General features: G+C 40.6%; 2 long non-coding RNA genes across 2 annotated transcripts; both read right to left on the minus strand.

Annotated features, from left to right (window-relative positions):
- Positions 1 to 1,945: 1,945 nt before the first annotated feature.
- LOC117560664 lies at positions 1,946 to 3,488 on the minus strand. Its single transcript, XR_004571206.1, has 2 exons — positions 2,819 to 3,488; positions 1,946 to 2,355 (listed from the first exon to the last, which is right to left on the minus strand). It is a non-coding gene; the product is annotated as an uncharacterized LOC117560664 (long non-coding RNA).
- A 3,391-nt stretch (positions 3,489 to 6,879) lies between these two features.
- On the minus strand, positions 6,880 to 10,728 carry LOC117560665. The gene is made up of 3 exons (XR_004571207.1): positions 10,673 to 10,728; positions 9,101 to 9,174; positions 6,880 to 7,036 (listed from the first exon to the last, which is right to left on the minus strand). It is a non-coding gene; the product is annotated as an uncharacterized LOC117560665 (long non-coding RNA).
- Positions 10,729 to 22,500: the final 11,772 nt, after the last annotated feature.

Consider the following 22,500-nt stretch of genomic DNA (forward strand, 5'->3'; position numbering starts at 1 on the left):
GTAATAAGTTTGCTCTATTAGTGTATTCTAGCTTTTTCTGTATATGTTGTATTCTATAGATATTTATATTTGTTATGTTCATATGTGTATATTTACTTTTTTATTGTACATTATTTTATTGTTAACATGCTGCTCCAAACAAAATATTCCCAATTTCGGGATGAATACAGTAAATTTAATCAAAATCTAAATGTGTTTCTCTCTTCTAGTACTGTATAACTATGTCAGTCTGTAAAAGACAACAATATTTTATATTGTAACGGCCCGTCTACACTACAGGCATCAAAAAATCTTGAAGCTGGGCGTGTCTGAGGCTTGGCGATTTCTCGCGCCCAAGGTGACCAACAACCAATCAGGAATCTCCCGCCCGCCCCCGGCATACAAACATAGACTGTATATATAAATGGACGTAGGGTCCGTGACGTCACCCATAGGATTCTGCAGAGTTGCCGTGAAGCCCTTAGTAGGCGGAGTCGGCCACTAACGGCTCGACGGTGTCGTCAGAGTCTAACTCCCGCCTTCTCCAAATAAGGGCAAAGAGGCGGGACAGGGCGGGACCTGCTGCCAACGAGCGTGACGTTCGAGTCCTAGCTCAGGCTAAGAAGCTAAGCTAACATGCTCTCAGTATCAATCGAATGTAAAACATGATTGATGAAAGTAGTAAATCGGTCAGATTTGACCCGAAGACAACAGGAGGGTTAATGCCATATTCACTTAGTAACGCATGAACAACTTTTACAAATATTTCTATATAGTCTGTGTTGGTAAATGTCATCTAGGTTGCACATTTCCTGCTGAAATACATGCATACCAAGTCACTGCGTGGCACTTTGGTTTTGATAAAACAGTGTAGTTCCACTATATAAACGTTACATTCATAATCAAACGAGACAATCTGCACGATAATTAGCTATTTGGTATTATTCTTAATGCTTGTCATTCACACGTTAATAAAATAAAATAAGTACCGATACATAGCAGAATAATTGTGGCGGTGTTCAGCTTAACCCTTAAAGACCTAGACAGAATTTTCGCCTGCCTGACTCTCCTGTATTTATTTGTTTCTCCTAACCTGTTCTAACCTTTTCTTGCAGTCAGCATCAAGTGCCTTACCTCATTTGATTCAGGAGAACCTCTAGTTCAAGTCTGGCTAATTTGAAGTCCAAATTTTACCATAACTTTGTGTGATAATGGCTGAATTTACCAGCACTTTTCAAAAACGCCAGTACAAATGTTGTGTTTTTTTACTGTTTACTCCGCCAGGAACATAGGGATTTTCTTTTTTATTATTTACAAAGCTGCATTTAGATGTTTTAGGCTTTCAAATTAAATTTCATCTGCATATTATGTTCCCTGAGCAAGTTACAGCTATTTATTACAATATTATCCTAGGCGTTTTTCAGTGAAAAACGCCTAGGATCATATGGAATAATTAAAACGAAATGTATTTCCATATTTAAATGACTGATCATGTTTCTTCTGTCAAAAAAAGGTTGAGAGTAAACAATTAAACCATAACAGATGACATTGCAACAAAAATAACTTGTTTCAGAGATATATATTATCATTTGAACATTGAAATACAAACACAAACAGTGAAACAAATTCAAAGTGCAAATTAACAAAGTGCAAATTATATTAAAACTATAAACAAAGTATTAGGAATATATAGAAAGTGCAAAAGTACAAAGAGCAAATGATCTTCAAACTATAACCAAAATATTAGAAAAATATATAAAGAGCAAAGGAAATGTATCCACATTCATCATGGTCTGGGTCGCTCAGATGTACAGCTCTGCTGATTGCCATGAACCTGTCTCTTGTCATGACAGGAGCAGGAAAGAGAACACTCAGGTGTGATTCCTTCCTCCAGTAGTCACTTACTTTTAGCAGTTTTAGAAGTGCCATAAGGCCGACATACATGAGGAATTTTACCGGCTTTCCCAAACAAACTTTTCCCCCTTAGCCTGCTCCTTTTCAGCATTTTTGTTTGTGTTCTTGCAGATGATATTTACAGCTTGGTTGTTAAAACAATTTCTAAATATTTGTGCAGGAGTATACTCCACACCAACAAAACCTTGGACTCCAGGGGCTCTTTTCGGGCAAAAGTGTGGTAGTTGTTGGGCAGTATCTGGCACCTCAGGTCCGTTCCAAACAGCTCCTGGCTCTTCTGGGGTCAGAGATGTTTTTTTCCCTGTTCCTCTTCCTCTCCCTTTCACTGTCAGGGGGGCTGGCATTGGTTTGGCCTTTTTTCTGGATGCTGCACCCTCCTGGCCACATTCTTTTCCCTCTCGGTTTGAAGGAGGCCTACTGATGGGGACAGGGGCTTGTGCATCCCCTCTCTCATCCTCTGGACTAAAATAAAAGGGAGGAAAATATACAGATATAAATGTCTGAATTTATTTTATTTCCTTTATTGCTTTTATTTCTCCAGTGTCATCCTATCTGTTTTCTAAACACAGTCTCAACTTTTGATTTGATTCACACTTTATCCCTCTGCTAACATTACTAGTTGATGGAATCAGTAACTGAATTGTAATGCAATGAATATAATAACATTAGACCTCATAACAAACAACCAAAGAGGGCAAGCGGAATGAGGCAATAAATGAAAGGTATTGCTTGACGTTTTTTTACTGAAATAAATAGTAGCCTCTATTGATAGTGAATCTTGAGCTCAGGACTTCACTTTATGACACAATTACGGCAAATGGCCATCCATTATAAAAACTCTTAGGACTAATTATTTTCGGCGTTATACAGAAACAACAACCGATAAATGCAACACAAACAATAAGAAATAAGCAAAGTTACTCACTTTTTTATCTTCGAAGGGATCAATCCCGTGATCATACTCCTCTTCCTTGCCAGTTGTCAGCTTCAGAATCTGAGGAATCCACCGCTGCATCGCTAAGCGGTCCGCCAGACAAAATACATTCTACGGCTTCTTCCGTAGTGTAACGCCGTTTTGACATGTTGGTTTGAATTTGTCTTGGGATATGTGTGTGTGTGTATGTATGTGTATTTGTGTGTGTGTGTGACTGTATCTAGATATCTCGTGTTGTATTTATTTCTCTTACGCTGGCAGAATTACTCTTCTTTAGTATTACTCTCTCGTCTCTCTGTTTCTCTTTGTTTATCTCCCGCCGCCAAAAACATACACAGCAACCTATGTTGATTGGTCGAGAAGATGGTAGCATGGGCAGAGGTTTGCCTGGACCTTTACATTTTAAACCTATCCGGACACAGGGGGGTGGGACTTAGTCTAAAACCTTTGCTGTTTGGCTCAGACAGAGGGGCCGCGTGGGTCTCCTTGACGAATCAAGGCTGTAAAATGTGATAACGTTGCCCCGATCACGTCGGAGCCTCTGAATCCCGGAAAAGGACATAGTGATACCAGCAAAAAGCCTAGAATAGCCGCTTTACCTCACTTTTTAAATCAGATGGATAGGATTAGCGGTTAAAAAGTTATTAAGCATTTTAGAACGCTACCTCTTTGAAGCCGCGGGCGGCTCGCTCGGCCTTTAAGGGTTAATAAGCCTTGCTCAACATCATTTATTTAGCTAATACTACAGCGGGCTGCAGGCGAACCAAGTCCGCGTTACGATGCATTCCTTGATCTCCAGTTATAACGCCGGACTCCGCCGCTGGCCGAAGCTAACGGAGCCCCAGGGTGCTAGCTACGGCCGCCGGGACGCGCTAGCGAGCTAGCACCCTGCAGGCCCGTTGGACTCCGGCGGCCCACCCCTTTTAACATTTGCTCCCGTTTAGCATTATGGGCGTCATAGCCATATAGTATAAAAGTCTTACCCAAGGCTGAATCATAAACTAAACTGTATATATGTATAAAGGGTTACGTCCTTAGCTGGCTAATAAGCTACATAACAGGCTAAGCTAACAAGCACACAAACACCTGCTAACGGGGTTAACATGTATAATATTATCATTTTACTCACCGAAAAAAGCTGAAAGTACACTTCTTGGAAGATCTGTTAGTACATTCAAGCGCACAGCACAACATTTTAATTATCTGGTATTTGTAACAATATTCCCTAACAGGCACGATCACCACGAACACAGCTAAAGGATCAAGTACAGTAACTACAACTAACTAACGTTGTAGCCTCTATGGTTGTAGCCTAGCAGATTGGAAAAGTTGCTGTTAGCTGACAGTGAGGCACGTATCTGTCAATCAAAGTGACCACGCCCTAATGTATGCACAAACTTTAAGACCTAATATAAATATAAAGGGTCGCGTTAGAAAACAATTCACTCACAGATCCATAATCATGAAGGTGGAATCTAACTATATCGATAATAAAATGTATGGAGCCAGGGGTAGAAACATGTTTTTTTCTGCTGTAAAATCGGGCATTTTAACATGGGGCTCTATGGAAATTGCTCCTTTCTGCAGCCATCGCCTATCGGCCAATATATGAACTGCAGTGTGTGGCACTTCCGTATTGGCTTCCCGGCTCTACCCCACAGTTTGCCGCTTGCATACAAAGCAAAAAAAAGCCCGCTTCTTCTCCACTATTGCCAAAATGGATGCCGGTTTTGTAGCAAGGGTAGCGTTGGTTTATGCAATGTCTCGCAGGAGGCCACGTATTGTGCGTCACTGTAGGGTACAGTACATCCGATACTCAGAAAACGTCTGCAACGGGGGAATACCACGTTCTTGTCCAAGAGCTCCGCCTGGATGGTGTACTGTTTCAGCAGTACTTCAGGATGAGCAAAGACGTGTTTGACGAGTTGCTCGGAAAAGTCAGTCCACTGATTGCAAAGGCAGACACCCGTATGCGTTTGTCAATCGGACCCGCCGAGCGACTCGCCATCTGCCTACGGTACGTTTTGTGTATTTCTACTTCTTTAATATGACTCTGTATATAAAGAGAGAGAATGCATGCAATGTTTGTGTGTCTGTGGTCTGTGTGTGTGTGTGTCTGTGGTATGTGTGTGTCTGTGGTATGTGTGTGTGTGTGTCTGTGGTGTGTGTGTGTCTGTGGTCTGTGGTCTGTGTGTGAGTGTGTCTGTGGTATGTGTGTGTCTGTGGTCTGTGTGTGTCTGTCTGTGTGTGTCTGTGGTGTGTGTGTGTGTGTCTGTGGTATGTGTGTGTGTGTGTGTGTGTCTGTGATGTGTGTCTGTGGTGTGTGTGTGTATGTGGTCTGTGTGTGTGTCTGTGGTATGTGTGTGTATGTGTGTGTGTGGTGGTGTGTGTGTGTCTGTGGTGTGTGTGTCTGTGGTGTGTGTGTGTGGGGGGGGGGATCTGTGTCTGCGTGGCGTATGACATTTAAAAAAAAAAATCATGTATATTACTTTTTTCAACCGGTGACTCGTACAGCACCATAGCATTCAGCTATCGGGTCGGGCATGCAACAGTGGCTGTCATCGTGAAGGAGGTTGCGGGTGCCATCTGGACCGCGCTGGTCGAAGAGACTATGCCGGTACCACAGACGGAGGACTGGAGAGCCATCGCTGCAGAGTTTCAGCAGCGCTGGAACTTTCCGAATTGTGTTGGTGCCATTGATGGGAAGCACGTGGTGATCCAGGCTCCGGCAAATTCTGGGTCCCTGTACTTCAACTACAAGTCCACCCACTCCTTTGTACTACTGGCTGTAGTGGATGCCCAGTACCTCTTCAGGGTAATGGATGTTGGAGGTTTTGGAAGGAGCAGCGACGGTGGGAGCCTGCGGAATTCCGCTTTTGGAGAGAGCCTCCGAGATGGCAGTCTGCAGCTACCACCTGACACCGTCATCCCAGGAGCAGAGCGGCTGGGCCTTCTTCCCCATGTGTTTGTTGGGGATGAGGCTTTTCCGCTGCTGGACAACCTGCTGCGTCCGTTCCCTGGACGTCAGCTCACGCGTGAAAGGAGGCTGTTCAATTACCGCCTCAGCCGGGCCAGGTTGGTTGTTGAATGTGCGTTTGGCATCCTCTCATCCCAGTGGGGAATGTTCCGGCGTGTCATCACCACCAGCCCGGAGGTAACAGAGTTGTGTGTGAAGGCCACCTGTGTGTTGCACAACTTCCTCCGCAGGAAGACAATAGGAAGGCCATCACGCACACCTGTCGTCCCTGTCGTCGCAGAGTCGAGTGATGAAGCTCCAACCCTGCGCGATGCACCTAGGATGGGCTCAAACAACGCCACAAGCCGATCCATCCAACTGCGGGAGACCCTCTGCTCCTATTTGAATGAGGAGGGTGTAGTGTCATGGCAGCATAAAGTGGTGTAGGGTCACCATGGCTCCTCCAAACCAAAAGCTCTTTTAAGAGCTACCCATTTTCTTTAAAGAGCAAATATTCCAAATGAGCCATTTTAAAATCAAACATTCCTAATAAACATGTTTCTTGAATTGATATTATTATATTATGATATGACTAACAACCTTTTTCTTTCAGCCCTGTTTTTACTAATAAACCACTCATAATTTCAATAGGTTTTCACATGACCAATTACAGAAGAAAGCACATTATATATACCGACATACATGAAGCTTCTGGTACAGTATGTTGCAACTGACAAACCACATGAACAAGTGAAGACACAGTAACATAACATACTTTAAATAATGTTTTATTTGGTAATGTTGTGAGTGAAGTGTGTGTGATGAGTGATGAGTGTAAAAAAATGTAATGTGGATCAGTATGTGTGAAACAATTATTAAATTATAAATTGTCCTGGTCCACGTCAAAAATTAACTGGTGTATCCCGAGGCGGACTCTTGCCCTCTGTCCCCTTGTCATCAGCCTCATGGTGGGCAAGAGGCTCTTAAAAAATTGCAAGTCCTCGTCCTCCTCCACTATTGGCTGGGCAATTGCTGGGTAATTGCTGACAGCAGACTTTGTTCGAACGGGGACATCTCCATCTCCCTCCCCCGTTTTTGCCCCGGACCTCAGCATTCTCCTCCTGGCTGGCTGCTGCTGGCTGACTGGTGGACTGACTGGCTGGCTGGTTCACTCTCTACCTGGCTCTCTTCCTCTGCCACCAGGGTGGATGGAGGCAGGGTCTGCTGGGGGACATTGCTGGACGTCTCACGGTCTATGATGAATGGGGTTAAAAAAAAACATCACTGCCATGAAACGCCAGGGCTTGTACCCCCCTTCAGACCCTGCCCCGCTTCTTTTTGCCTCCTTCTCCATATTCTTCTCCTTGCGGAACCTGTCCCTCAAAGTCTTCCATCTCTTTTTGCACACATCCTCTAATAAAATGAAATGAAATAATAAAGTTAATAAATAATAAAGTTAATTTCTTGAATTTACTAAATTATTCCTCCATTAATGAATGCTATTTTTATGCTACATTCCATGCTGGCTAAATATACTGTCTATGCTTGATAGCTGTGCATGTATTATATGTTATATATTATGCTTATACTTATTATATTATATATATTATAATTTTATTTTTTTATTATTATATTAATATATATGATATGTTATGCTACATTACTAGCTGTCCATTCAATGTTAAAACGAAGTAAACTGGATATAAACTCCCCAAACAGTTGAAAACCTACCAGTTTCGCCACCTGGTTCCTCCGGTTTAGGTCCCGGTAGGTGAACAGAGTACAGTCATACAGGACTGGGACATTTGCCACGGCAATGATTAATTTATCCTCCATTTTATGACATATGGAAAATAGTCAAGACCTGCGGTATCAGCATACACGCGGTTTGATTGGCTAGCGCTTGTACTGGCGGGAATTGCATAAACGGGATTTGATTGGCTGATGCCAAGCATCGAGCCTCAAAAGTTGAACATTATTCAACTTTTGATGCCGATAGATGCTCGTGATGCTTGCAAAGCCATGCTCCCCACAATGCAGTTCGGCGAAGTTTAAAAATCTTCTACATCACCCCGTTCAAATGAATGGGTGAAGCGTTGAAAGCATTTTTCGATGCCTGTAGTGTAGACGGGCCGTAATATTTTGGTAACACTTTATATTAAGGTACACAAATTCACTATCAACTAGTTGTTAATTAACATGCATATTAGCAGTATATTGGCTCTTTATTATTCTACATGACCATATTCTACAAGTAATAAGCCATTAGTTGAGAGTTTTTCCTCAATAACCCTCTAATTACACTGAACAAAAATATAAATGCAACACTTTTGTTTTTGCTCCCATTTTTCATGAGATGAACTCAAAGATATAAAACATTTTCTATTTACACAAAATAACCATTTCTCTCAAATATTGTTCAAAAATCTGAAAGAATCTGTGATAGTGAGCACTTCTCCTTTGACGAGATAATCCATCCCACCTCACAGGTGTGGCATATCAAGATGCTGATTGCACAGGTGTGCCTTAGGCTGGCCACAATAAAAGGCCACTCTGAAACGTTCAGTTTTATCACACAGCAAGGAAATATGTGATATTGGGCTATACACATAAACATTGATTGATTGAACATGTCAAGTTTCTTTATTTAGACACAATTAACACTTATAGTTTCATGTCTTATTACATAAGTTTATATCATATTTGTTAAGTGTTATTATGGGAGAATTACTATTCTTGTGGTCCTACTGCCTTATTAGGCCCATATTGAGCAGTGCATATTAAGACCAAAACTTATGTACAACAACTTCCATACTTGCAATAAATAAGAACTAATTAGAGGGTTATTGAGGAAAAACTCAACTAATGGCCTATTACTTGTAGAATATGGTCATGAAGAATAAGGCATTAATAAGTGTTTTACAATGACTAATAAAGAGCCAATATACTGCTAATATGCATGTTAATTAACAACTTGTTTATGGTGAATTTGTGTACCTTAATATAAAGTGTTACCAATATTTTATTTTATTAAATATTTATTTGTGTAGTTGATTTGCCAAAATATTTGAGGTCCTTGACCAAAAACTGTGAAATTTGAGGACTTGCGAGGGCTATTTTCTTTGTAAGTTAGCTTTTGCCTTCCCGTTCAACTCATTTTGTTTTATGTACCTTTTCTGTATACATACTGAATATGTTGGAAAAACTAGCTAAAACTAAAGTGTAAGCTGAAGGTCATTAATCATTTATTTTTTTTAGAAACAGAGGCTCCAGTCTGTGACTCTGTTGTCACTTTGTCGGCCAAGGTCTTCAGTTACCTGCTCTCCTTCACCAGAGGTTGGGGGTCGGGACGGGAGACGGAGTGAGCCGGAGAAAGAGATCCGCAGTGTAACTACATGAATAAGAGAAGAGAGGACAGCAGTGTGTAAGGTACACCTGCAGGACGGGCCAGACAGCTGAGGTGAGAGGATATGTCGGAGAGATGCCCTCAGTACGGTGGCTGAGAAGTGCAATCGACAATTACAAAGTGTGAAACACTTTAACAAAGCTTGAGACAAATTTACATTTTCTAAAACAAAATTATATTTTCTAAAACACTTTAACATTAACAAAAACAAATTAACAAGATGCAAAACACTTTTACAAAGCTAGAGACAAATTTGCATTTTATAAAACAAAATTACATTTTATAAAAACAAAATTACATTTTATAAAAACAAAATTACATTAGCGAAAAACTGAGACAAATTTACAAGTGTTGAAATACTTTAACATTTCCCGAAACACTTTAACAAACTAGAGAATCAAACCGGAAAGGAAATGCCCATCATACCAGAAGTGACGTGCAAGCTGATAGACCACCAGTACCTATGGACGGGACGAGTGTGTTTATGGTTGTTAAACATGTTTTGTCCGTTCAGTGGAAACCACCTGGGCCAAGTGACATGGTTTTGTTCATCACGATGCGCACGAGAAAGTTACAGGTTTGCCAAGTAAGAAGTGGAGCTGTGCCTTTTACACACAGCCTTCGCCAGGCCCGGACTGGCCATCGGGAGGGCTGGGAGGCTTCCCGATGGCCTGGCCTGTTAAGTGGCCTGCTGGCCTGATGCATTTCTTTTTTTAATGTATGTATTGTGAACGCAACGCTGCGCAAATGTGGGTCTGACTCTGTCTCACAGAGGGTGACTGGCTGTCTATATGATGTGGCCTGCCGACATGGCCACTTTCATACAGATCATACACTAAAGCCCTCGATTGGTCTCTGTGTGTCATTCAAGCTCGGGAGGGTGTGTATGTGTGGCGCGAGCAAGCGAGAGAGAAAGCGCGCGCACTAAGGGTGTAACGGTTCACAGAAGTCACGGTTCGGTTCGTACCTCGGTTTGGAGGTCACGGTTCGGTACGGTTCGGTACAACAAGAAAAAGCAAAAAAAAGTCCCAAATGCATAATTCCAGGTTTGTTGTTATTTATGTTTGAACAGTAGTGCAAGTTTCAGTTTAAAAATAAATAATTGTATTAAACAGTTAAAAACAAACCATACCGTTAAAAACAAACCATACACAGTACACTCAGATGGCCATATTATCTATAATGGTTGATGTCAAACAAAAAGGTTTCATCAAGCTGTAAAACTAAAAAGAATGTCTTGAAAATATGACATCATAAATAATAAGAAAGTGTTTCAAGAGCGCAAAGTCGTTGAAAAACATATGCCAAAAGCTTACGTTATTTATTTTCGTCTCTCGGCTCTCATGTTTATTGGCTTCTTAAAAACAGCGGGGATCAGCTGTTGAACTGCTGTTGTCTTTTGCCGGGCTCCGGTGATTGGCAAATCTGGGTGATGCCTTCTGATATGATTTAGCATGTTTGGCGTGTGTTCCCATTAGCATACCGCACCACTGTAGAACAACGCCGACACACCGTCCTCGTCCGATCCACCACTCGTCCGATCCACCACTCGCACACTTCATCGTTATTGTAGTCCACAGGGAACCCGAAATGTTCCCACACAGCTGATTTAAAAGAAGCAGGTGGGTTCTAGCTCCTGTGTGTTATCTGAAATCGCCATACTAACTTTTCTTCTTCTTGTATTTTGTTCGTTTGTTGTTGTGTTTCTTCTTGTTCTTCATTTGTTGTTTAAGGGCGGCTGGCAAACAGCTTTTAGGCGCAATACCGCCCCCTGGATTATATATAGTGTAGTGGATACTGCCCTGAATGACAGACTTTTTTCCCACTCGTAAAAAAAAGGCGTATTCGTCGTGTGACTGCGTGTGCCGAACCGTGACGTCTGAACCGTGACGGTACGGGACGAATACGGATACCGTTACACCCCTAGCGCGCACCGGTTACGTGTATTCTTGTTGTTAGCATCTGGTGCTAGCTAGCTGCGCTAACGGATATCATGAGCTGTCAACAAGGTGGAAGAGAGTCCTCTGCTGTCAGACTGAGAGACTGATAACCTCAGCTCAGGTGAGGTAAAGGACTGAGTGTTTAGATAGTTAACTTAGTCTAAGTTCTCAGTGGGTCTCAAACGGTTTGGTCACCCTTTATGTAAACACATATTTCCATTTGAAGGGGGAGTGATTAGTAAAATATGCATGAATAATAACAAATAAAATGTTAACTGGTGAAAAAAGGTAAGATAAACTTGTTGAGAGCTAAAACTAGTCTTTGCTGCTGCCTCAAAGAGGAGCAGGGGGATAGGGGGGAGACGGGTGAGGCTGATTCAGGAGCCCAGACACACTCACAACTATAAATGAACCAAAAACAAATAAATAAACAAGTTTCAATGTTTTTTCATATTGGATATGGTATGTTATTAGTTATGGCCATGTACTTATGATTTTATGATTATTTAAATGTATACAGTTCTGTTTCATATGGGTGTTGTCTCTTTATTTCCCCCTCAAAGTGCACCAGATTGATGCATTTAAGTCCAACATTTAAAACAAATCTTACCAAGGGAGCATGTCCCCGGACCCCCCTAGAGGATTTCAGGTCCACCTCCACTTAAAATATGTTCACATGGATAGGTTCCTAGATGTGCACAGCAACGCCTAAATAGATTTGCACAGTAACGCTGTATATATTGACAAATACATCCAGGAAAATGGCACAAAAGATAACTGGTAGTGGCCTGGCTGGGTGTATAATTCCCGGCCTGATTTATTGTCCCAGTCCGGCCCTGGCCTTCGCTGTGTTTGCCTTCATTAGACAGCTAAAAAGCAACTGCAGGCTGCTTCGTTTTAAGCACACACACCCAGGGCCGTCCCTCCCTACAGGCCGATCACGCAGACTGCGTGGTAGTGATGGGAATTCCGGCTCTTCTTGGTGAGCCGGATCATTTGGCTCGGCTCACCGAGAAGAGCTTTCGGCTCCCAAACGGCTCTTCAGTTGACCACATATTATACCTTTTAATTAAATGAAATGTAGCCCTGTTTTGACTAATGAATGATTTATATGTGTACACATATCACTTAAATTATTCAACACATCCTTTGTACTGAAGTATTCAAAAGTAAAAATTACATGTTTAATATAAATGATTTGCTGTGGCCAAATGTTTTCATTGCATTTACAGACCCCAACTCTCTGATCCCACCCAATGAATGCACTGACTTGCTTGTAGAACCACGCTACACAAAGCAAATAGCAACACCTATAACAATTATTTTAAAAAAGGGGCTACTGTATCGACATTTTAAAATTATATTTAAAGAAAAGGCCCTGACAAAACAGCAGGGCTCTATTTCAGTATTAACTATAGAAAAAAAGACAGCAACAGCTGCCATCAAATCTTTGCTGAGCCTAAGGATAATCATAAATAAATAACAGTGAAAATAAATATATTGCAGTGCTCAAAACAGCAGCATCCAACCGTCTCTAATCCTTGGATATTACATGTCACTGCATGCATGCACGGAGCAGCTGTAGCGCGGAGATCATCATATCATTCTGTCTTGTATTACCTATCATGCTATATTTGAACAATATATTGTAGGGCCATATCTATATAAAGTATATATATGATTCTGTGAGCTGCAGCTGACCACACCCCCCTGCAGGAGAGGGAAACGTGCTCTGAGATCAGCTGCTGGTCTCTCAGAAGAGGGGGAGAAAAAGAGATCTCCGTCCTCCGTGTTTTATTCTTATAGAAGTAAGAAGAGAAGTAATGGGGCAGAAACCCTCCTTTTTACGCAGCGGTCCAGACATAGACATCAAACGGCGACACATATTCAGTTGCTAGTTACTTTGGCATTAGGGCAGGGATATCTAGATACTTTCCAAGGTTTGACATCATGAATTCTGCTACTTTTAAAGCAAGCAACGATGTTTTCAAATCTGTAATCAAAAAGCTCCTCAAAAACACTATCGAAGCAGTTCCTGCCGTTGCTACGTTAGTTCAAACGGTAACAACGGACTATTTTTCTTAGCGGATGCATGTCAATTTAAATCAATACATACTCTTTTTTAAATCAATAAAATAATTTTCTAAATCCATAAAAGCATTTCAATTAATATTGGGAGTCATGTCGTTACTTTGTTGAGAATGTGGCCATGTAATAAGCGGGATACTGTACACATTGCACATTGCATAATGTGCCTTCATGCCGATCTAGATCCCTCCGCAAAAAAAACAACCTTCGCAGGCGCGAGCCCGCTCCCGTCGTTCACTTAAAAGAGCCGGCTCACTTGTCGTCTAATAAATTATTTGGGTGCCTGTCTATTTCTTAATGTATACGAAATTAAATGCTGTTTGCCAACACAAAAAGTGATATCGGAAATGGGTATCGGAAAACCGGTATCGGGAAATATCGGGATCGGATCGGAACCTATATGAAAATATCGGAATCGGATCGGAAGCTAAAAAATGAGATCGGGACATCCCTAACTCGAACTATACTTTCCAAACTTGTTCTGTGCACACTTTGCATACAGAGGGTCAAGTGTATTAGTGCCTATCAACAAAGGAACATCCATGTTTGTTCTATGATCAGGCACAACAAGTGCAAGAGTAACAACTCTTTCAGCCTTCCCCATGACATCCTCTGGAAAATGGATGTTAGCTTGGACATACCCCAGATAAGGCACTTCTTGACCACCAGCGCCCTCTATGTCCAAAAGATCTTGAATAGGGAAGATTGGTCGATGTGAGAGATGGTTTTCATGAAATGACTTTGAAATTGTAGTCACTTGGGAACCGGAATCAAGAAGGCTTTCACACTGAACTCCTTCAATAGTGACAGTTGCTGTACACTTGGGGCCTATCAATCCTCTTGGAAGAAGAACATCAGATGACTGAGTTGAAGAATTATTTTTACTGGTAACTGTTTCTCTTTCTTGTTTTTGTATGGGACATTTCAGTTCATCACTGGGTGCAGTTATTCCCTCCACTGCGACCCGGTCCAGTTTAAATGGCCGAATTTGCTCTGCCATTCCTTTTGCCTTGCCTTCAACTCATTGTATTTCTGATCTACCAAGGGTTTATTTGGTGGATTTTTGCAATGTCTTGCTATGTGGCCATCATTGCCACATTTAAAACAGAACCAAGCCCTTGGCCTGGGATAATGTGTTGCTGCTTGCTGCGCTTGAAGATCTGCTGCTGCTTTAGCACGGGGATATTCCTGGGCTGGATTTGGGTTGTTAGAGTATTGCTGTGTTCTTTGATCTTCCTTCTTACTGAGCTGCATTTTTAGTTCAGCCACCTGCTTCCTTAAATCCTCTGTTTCTGTCATGTACTTCTGGAGTACATTAGCATTTGCATCATAAGGAAAAACCTCTGGCACAAGCTGCATATTTACAGATGATTTTGTTTTTGTTCCCCCAAAATGACGATGCATACGATCAAGCTTAGAAGCTCTCCTATCTTCTTCTGTACGCAACTGCAGTAAGAAGTCTGAAAAGTCAGGTGGTGTTGCAGAGTTATTAAATAGTTTTTTCTTTGGTAAAACTGTTTTTATAATGTAATTTTGTTTTATAAAATGTCAATTTGTCTCAAGCTTTGTTAAAGTGTTTCACACTTTGTAATTGTCGATTGCTCTTCTCAGCCACCGTACCTCAGCACCGTGACTCACTGAAACCAACGTCATGGTTGAAGCGTCTTATTGTATTTTAGGAAACTCTGGTTGGGTTTAATTATTTGTAGACATTATAAACTGTGCATTTTTTAACAGCATATCACTTAGGGCAGGGGTGTCAAACTCAAGGACCCCCCGACTTCATTTTATGTGGCCCGCAAGAGCTTGCAAAGAATATAATGTTTATTATATGGTTACATGCCGCTTTATAGAAGCGCGTTGCCCATAAACTACATGTCCCACAATGCATCTAATTTTTGTGACATGCGCACTGAAGAGACTTGCAATTTTGTTCAATTATTTTCTTTCTTCTGCTTTCAGACGTAGTTAATTATGAAGTTATTACCCTCTCCGATAATAATCCAATGCAGACGCAATCATGTAATATAAAACATTATTTTATACATATTAAATATTTATATATGTATATTTATATAGTCCTAAAATTGAAACCGGCCTTTTGAGTGCAACCATAATGCTAATGTGGCCCACAATGATATTAAGTTTGACACCCCTGATTTAGGGTTATTACTTTATTGCACTGTAAAACACTGTATATATTATAATATACATGTTTTTTTGTTATATTATATATATATATATATATATATTGAAGTACAAAGTCCATACTTTTTACCTTACATCTTGTGTTTAAATAAATATGTTTACATTTTTATTTCAAAATGTTCTTATTCGATCTTTTGCTTGTCATGTTTATACACATATATTTTATTCTATTACATTACATCTGATCTTTTTACCATTTTATTAGTTAAATATTTTGATTCTGATTATACTGATTAGCATTGCTAAACCTGAAGCTATTTAAGGGTAAATAATTAATTCTTAAATAAATAGTTTTTGTACTAACATTACAAAACACATTATTTCTAACCTCTAGATGTGTCTAATCCTCTTATACATACTAATGATATTCCTTACTGAGGATATCAAGTATTCTGTGACATTTATGATGCCATATATACAGCAGATATGGAGGAAATTCGATTTTTATTTAAAGGTTAAATACATTATATATTCAGAGGCAAGCAACATATTTCCAGACATAATGTCAATGTCACTCTTGATAAACTATAAAAAAAGTGTAAAAAGTACCAACAAAAACTGTTGACCAAAAGGTCTGGCAAACCTTTGGGAAGATATTTTAATGTGCAAACAGGGATTTATTTGTCCACAGGGGCAGCATTGTATCTAAGACGCCATGGACCCAGCACAAACCATGGTTTTATCTTACTATGAATGCATTGGGTTGTCCGGTGCCTTGCTCAAGTGCACCACGGCAGGGTCCAGGAGTTGAACTGGAACTTCTCCAAGTAGCTTTCCACACTCCATATTTTAGGTCTAGTAGGGGACTTGAACCGGCGACCCTAAGATTCCCAGCTCCTACTGAGCCACTGCCGGACCAGACAGGGGAGCCCGGCCGTGCAAAGATGCTAACGTATTTTTGGGTTTCGGACTCATTCCTGCACCACCCTAAGGCCCTAGCTCATCTTGTCCTTTTTCTGTTAGAAGCTGACTACTAACTTTAAAACCAGAAGATAATTAACTTCCATTGGCCAATAAATTGGCCCGCTCACAATAAGTGTACAATAAGTCCAAAAAGTGATATAAATAGAATTATCATCCAACATTGAAATTATCTTTAGCTCGATAGAGCATTCTTTCAGTTTGTCTAAACTTTACTGTGTTGGGTTGACCCTTTTGATAATAAAAACTCTGTCACTGAATCTGTTTTCTTTGAGGAGCTGACAGACTGTACAAACAATACACTATAAAAACATCTTAACCTGGAGAAGCTGAAATATGCAACAGCAATGGTAAATCTTACTATAAAGTGAAACATCACTCATGAAACATAAAGATTAAAATGTTCTGCATCCTCCCACGATATATTTTCCCTCCTGCAAATTATTCTCTTTCTCTTCCATCTCGCTGCATTCCTGCACGCTCCCTGCTGTGAGGCAGAGATTATATTATATTAGACTCATCGTTTCAATATCATAGAGACAGGAGGAAGAGGTTAGATCCACAAAGCGCTCTGCAGGGAAGTCACGTTTAAAGGCTGTGTGTGTGTGGTTTTGTGTGAAATGAAGAGAGAGTAATGGAGACATTTGTGTGAGCTGCATGTGCATGCATGTGTATGCTTGGTCTTTATTTTAATCATCGTTTCTTACCTTTTATTTTAGCCAAAGGTAGTGTTTGTGTGTGAATTTATGATAGGTTGTTTGGCTAAGCCTTCCCTACATTATTGTTCCTGTTCTGTTGTAAACACAGATGTTCCCTACACGTCTCATATAAAGGTTACTGCTATATTATTCCAAACTCCAAATATCAGCCTGTAGTTTAAGACTATGTTCTTTATATCAACACATTCAGTCAACGATAAAACAATTATTAAAGGGGCCCTATTATGCCTATGTTCATATTCAGTATTCAATGCCTCTACTGTGACATGTCTCCATGCTTTAATGTTCAAAAAGCTCTTTATTTTTCTCATGTGTCACACCAACGCGGTTCCCGTTCTAGCTCCGTGCTAGAGCTTTTCTGGTTCGGAACCGGTTTTTCTTTTCAGCCCCCGTTGTATTCACACTGCCCAGAGCCCGACTGGTGCTGCCGCTGCTGCGTCATGACGTCACCATTTACGTCGCTGATTTTCTCCCCAACGGCGTCGGGTCGATGATCGTGTTGCTTTTAATCATACAAAGCCAGATTCAATTCAATAACTACTTCTCAACAGAGTGCCGTGGTTCATTGTATGTGTTTCAGCGGCATGTATCGACCGCTGCAGTGCTGCCCGCTATTTGGCATCACAACGCTGTTATGAAAGTTTCTCTGGTATAACATGGGTGATATTAGCATAGCAACTGAAGCTAAACTGACTATCTTGACAACTTGTTGCGATCCTATTGTGGCATAAGCCCGCGTATTTTTCATTATGATTCTACTTGTCATAGTCGTGTGGAGTCTATTTTTTTATAACATTACAAGACTGACACAATCACTAATCCCAGGTTCTGATGAGTTAGATACCAACGAGGGGAATAGTCAGAAGAAAGTTTTAGCTTGCAATAGAAAGTAGCAGAAGCCAGATGCAGGCACTGTAGAAACAATTGAGATATTGAGGCTATGACCTTGGCCGCCTGGGTTAGCTCCGCGCCCACGCATAGCTGGGAATCAGTATAACCAAGATTACACTTTTCTGTAGAAGCTTCATTAAAAACAAATTACATATGATGGTGCCAGAGTAGGGAGGGACTTCCATAGGCCGGCCGAATGCTGATTGGAGGATCAATAGAGACTCTATCTGAGTCTGCGCACCAACCAAAGAGAACCAAGTCTAAACCATGGTATCTCTTCAGCTAGTCTTGACCAATCATAAATGTAGGGGCAACGCCCTGTGTAATAAAATGTATTGTCGCACGAGGTTCGAGGCTCTTGACGGATTTGGTGGTTACAGATTACAGCTTTGCTGCCTGTGATTCCCAAAGACGTGATGAGTCATTAGCCAAGTAATATACTGTATATCTTTTGCTCTCTTTTCAATAAATAGTTAAACTTAGAAGTTGTCTGTCTTTTCTGGAATTCTGAACCCAACACATGAGTCATGACAACCTGTGCAGCCCATGTATTGATTCCATCCGATAGCTGCTATAATACAAAACAAAACGTCTGCCTGCTCTCCACAATGATCAATAACAGCGAACGGATGGTCAAAGTAAGGTACAAATAAACAGAATCACACTAAGCCTGGTTAGTGTTGCCTGACTTTATAAAGTGTGTTTTTTTTAATAAGGGTGTGGTTGTGTTCTAGACAATTTTTTTTACATCCAACTCACAGGTTTGAGAAAAAAGATTATTAATTTACCCCTTTTAGAAGTGAAGATATAAGCCCCAGCCACACGAGGACGATAACGGTCGTATCTGCTGCAGTTCACTATCAGATAGACCAGTGGTTCTCAAATGGGGGTACGCTGACCCCTAGGGGTACGTTGGAGTACTGCAGGGGGTACGTGAGATTTATTTTATGTTAATGAAAAAAACAACATAAGTAATGCATTTAAACAAACTACTAATAGTAGATTAACTACTTTATTCAAAGGTTTACAGTTATTCTGGATAATAAAATGGGAAAAATAAACGGGGTGCTCTCTTTTCCTCTCCCTCTCCTGACAGCCCGTCAGTCTCGTGCAGCTCGCTGAACCTGTAATAAGTGACCCGACAGTAAAGAATAAATATATTTATAACTAGTTTAGCTAGTTCCAGAGTAGAAAAACTAACTAAGTGTGTTAGGTCTAACTCTTAGTGTACTTTGCTCCGCTCAACGGTCCGTCACAGCGGACGAGCTGTGATCATGCAGAGCTGCATGTTCTCCGTCAGCAGGAGCTGATCCGATCTCTGATCTCTCTCTCGCGTCCGGTTATACTTCACTCACGTTTATGTCCAAATCTATCAGATCTAGATAATTATATGACTGGCTGCTTATCAACGGACACCTAAACAATAAGCTCTGCTTAGCTACGGCGTGTGGCTGCAAAGTATAGCGTAGCATTATGCATATGAGGGGTCAAAATCCCATGCTCATAAAATGCTCATATATTTTTTTCTCTTCATTCCCCACGCCCCAAAATAAATAAATAAATAGATATACCAATTTTAGGAAAAGTAACGAAGTTTGAGCAGTGTGGGTTTTATATTAACAGAGTTACACATATTTCAAGACGCGAAGTGTAATAACTGCAGTTTGCCTCCCTGTCACCGAGAATGACAAAGATCCTCAGTGAAGCACAAGCCCATGGTTCTCACTAAATTGTAAGTACAACAATAAGCTTTCGTTCGTTATTCTCGCGTCCAGGAGAGAAGCTTAGGATAAATGAGACCAATGGAGTCTCTCGAATAAGGTTCAAATGGGTATTTTAATTAAAATTAGGGATGCACGTTATTGATTTTTTGAAACCGATACCGATAACTTCCTGCTTCTCAAGACCAATACCGATACCGATAACCGATAATAATATAATATATATATATATTAAATGTATCTGTAGTTTTTGCACACCTGGTGGTAAAAAAAAGACTATTAGGAAGCTGCAGCTAATTCAGAACGCTGCTGCTCGAGTCCTCACTAACACTAAGAAAGTGGATCACATCACTCCAGTTCTGAAGTCTTTACACTGGCTTCCTGTGTGTCAAAGAATAGATTTCAAAAATACTGCTGCTAGTTTATAAAGCACTGAATGGTTTAGGCCCAAAATACATTTCTGACCTCCTGCTAAATTATGAACCATCCAGATCTCTCAGGTCTTCAGGGACTGGTCAGCTTTCTGTCCCCAGAGTCAGAACTAAACATGGTAAAGCAGCGTTCAGTTATTATGCTCCAAATATCTGGAACAAACTCCCAGAAACCTGCAGGTCCTCTACAACTCTGACTACTTTTAAATCCAGGCTGAAGACTTTTCTTTTTGTCGCTGCTTTTAATTGAACTATTCATATCTTAGACAGCACTGTAACTTTTATCCATGTATTTTTTCTTTTAATGTTTATTTTATTAGCTTTTCTTTTTAATGACTGATTTTAAATGCCATTTTCTTAATCTCTTTCATTTTTTGTAAAGCACTTTGAATTGCCTTGTGTTGAAAAGTGCTATATAAATAAACTTGCCTTGCCTTGCCTTGCCTAGTAGCTGGCTTTGCAGCTGGCTTTGGATTCGCCGCTAGTTTAGCAGCGCAGGCGTCTTCGTACGCTTTTAACACACCATCGTAGCGATGGCGATGTTTCAGGTGACTAATCAGGTTGGAAGTATTATAGCTCGTTGCCTTTTTCCCTCCTCGTGAAACTTCTGCATTGCATTTGTTAATACAAATAGCAAGCGAACTATCTAACTCTGAAACTTTGAAATAGTCCCATACCACCGACGACATGTTTGTTTACTGTCCTGGCTTCACGGCCGCACACCATTTATGTCACAGCCAGGCATGAGTTAGGGAGCGCTGGATTTGTGAAAAACATCCCTCTTCCTAAACCACTAATACCACAGTACTGGCAAAACGGGAGGAGCCAAGTGAAAAACAAGCGCCCCTCACCCCAATCCACCCACACCGCAGTATTTTTTTCTTTTTTTTTACCCAAAAAATATATTGTATATTATCGGGGCTATTAATACTTTTATTGGGTTTATCGGGATGACGTCAAAATTCCTAATATCGGACCGATAATTATCGGGCCGATAATTATCGTGCACCACTAATTAAAATGGCGCAGTAATGTTACAAGCAGAATATTGTTCCGTGAGGAGAGCTCGAGAGCCAAAGAGAGAGAGCGAGAAACAGCACATCAGCTGTTTAAATATCCTCCGATGGCTCCTCCCCGTGTGCCGGTTGGCGCTGCTGGGGTCCGGCCCTCCACTCGTCTTCAATGTCCGTTGTTGCGCAGAACAGAGGACTCAGCCATTGTACATTAAATTCATAACTAAACACGCCTTTTCTCCTCATATTCTCTTTCATCACTTTTGAATTATTGCATTTTTACGGCTGTAATTCGTTACTTTAATTATACTGGAAATACTTCACGGCAGTTATCATTTCCGGTAGTTCCGGATGTTGTCATACAAAACGTATTAAAATAAACTGTACCTTCATTTCATATTCAGCAATAATAATATCTCGACGTCTATAGATGTAGTGTAAAAATCAGTAGGTTTCGGTGTGAAACACTCCGTGTCATTTCACTTCTATATTCACCTTTATAGGGAAAGGAATATTAGCCACATGCTAAATGCTAACTGGAGATGAAGGATTTTCAGAATAAAAGCTTGACATCAGAGATTGTGCGCGAGAACTTCTGTTTTTTCAGAATAAAACAGCATTTAAGCTGACAGTATGTTTAAACAAAATTATGCCATAAAACATTGATTTTAATTTCTAACACAACTTATTAAAAAGATCAGTTAAATGCAACTAATGTCGTCTTAGTGCATCATGTTAAAATTGGTTTGCCATGAATTTAGTGATGGATTGTAAACATTTTAAATGTAGCATTTAATTGTTTCTCAGTTACAATGTTGTTGTTTTAATAAATCAGACACTAATGGTGCAGCACTGTAGGCTACTGTACCTCTATATAGGCATTGTTTCCTTAAATAACGGAGGTGGCGAAAAACAAATCTCCAGGTTCACTTTGAAATCTATAAAGAGAGACTTGACCTTTATAATTTGGAATTGAACAAATACACGACAATCGTTCTTCTCTGACATCATTACCAAAAACAAAAAAACGCACGTGCCTTGTTTGCTACCGTCGACAGACTAACTAACCCCCCAGTGTCAGTAGTAGTGCTGCGTACCTGGACTCACATTCAGGTTCAGGTCCGGACTCAAGTCCAGAGGTTCAGGTTCAGGTCCGGACTTACAAGTCCGGACCTGAACCCATGGCTTGTGTCAAGTTGTGTGAGTAACTAAAGTGAACTTATTGTGAGCTAATTATCAATTGAAAATTAACTCATAATCAACTCAAATTCAAACTCGTCAGGTTTATTGTGCTCCCTTCCAACTTGTGTCTACATTTCTCTACAAAGTACAAATGTAAAAAAAAACACTTTTTGCCACTCTACAATATGACAGCAACT

Source organism: Gymnodraco acuticeps, unplaced genomic scaffold, assembly GCF_902827175.1.
Source record: "Gymnodraco acuticeps unplaced genomic scaffold, fGymAcu1.1, whole genome shotgun sequence".
NCBI classification, from domain to species: domain Eukaryota; kingdom Metazoa; phylum Chordata; class Actinopteri; order Perciformes; family Bathydraconidae; genus Gymnodraco; species Gymnodraco acuticeps.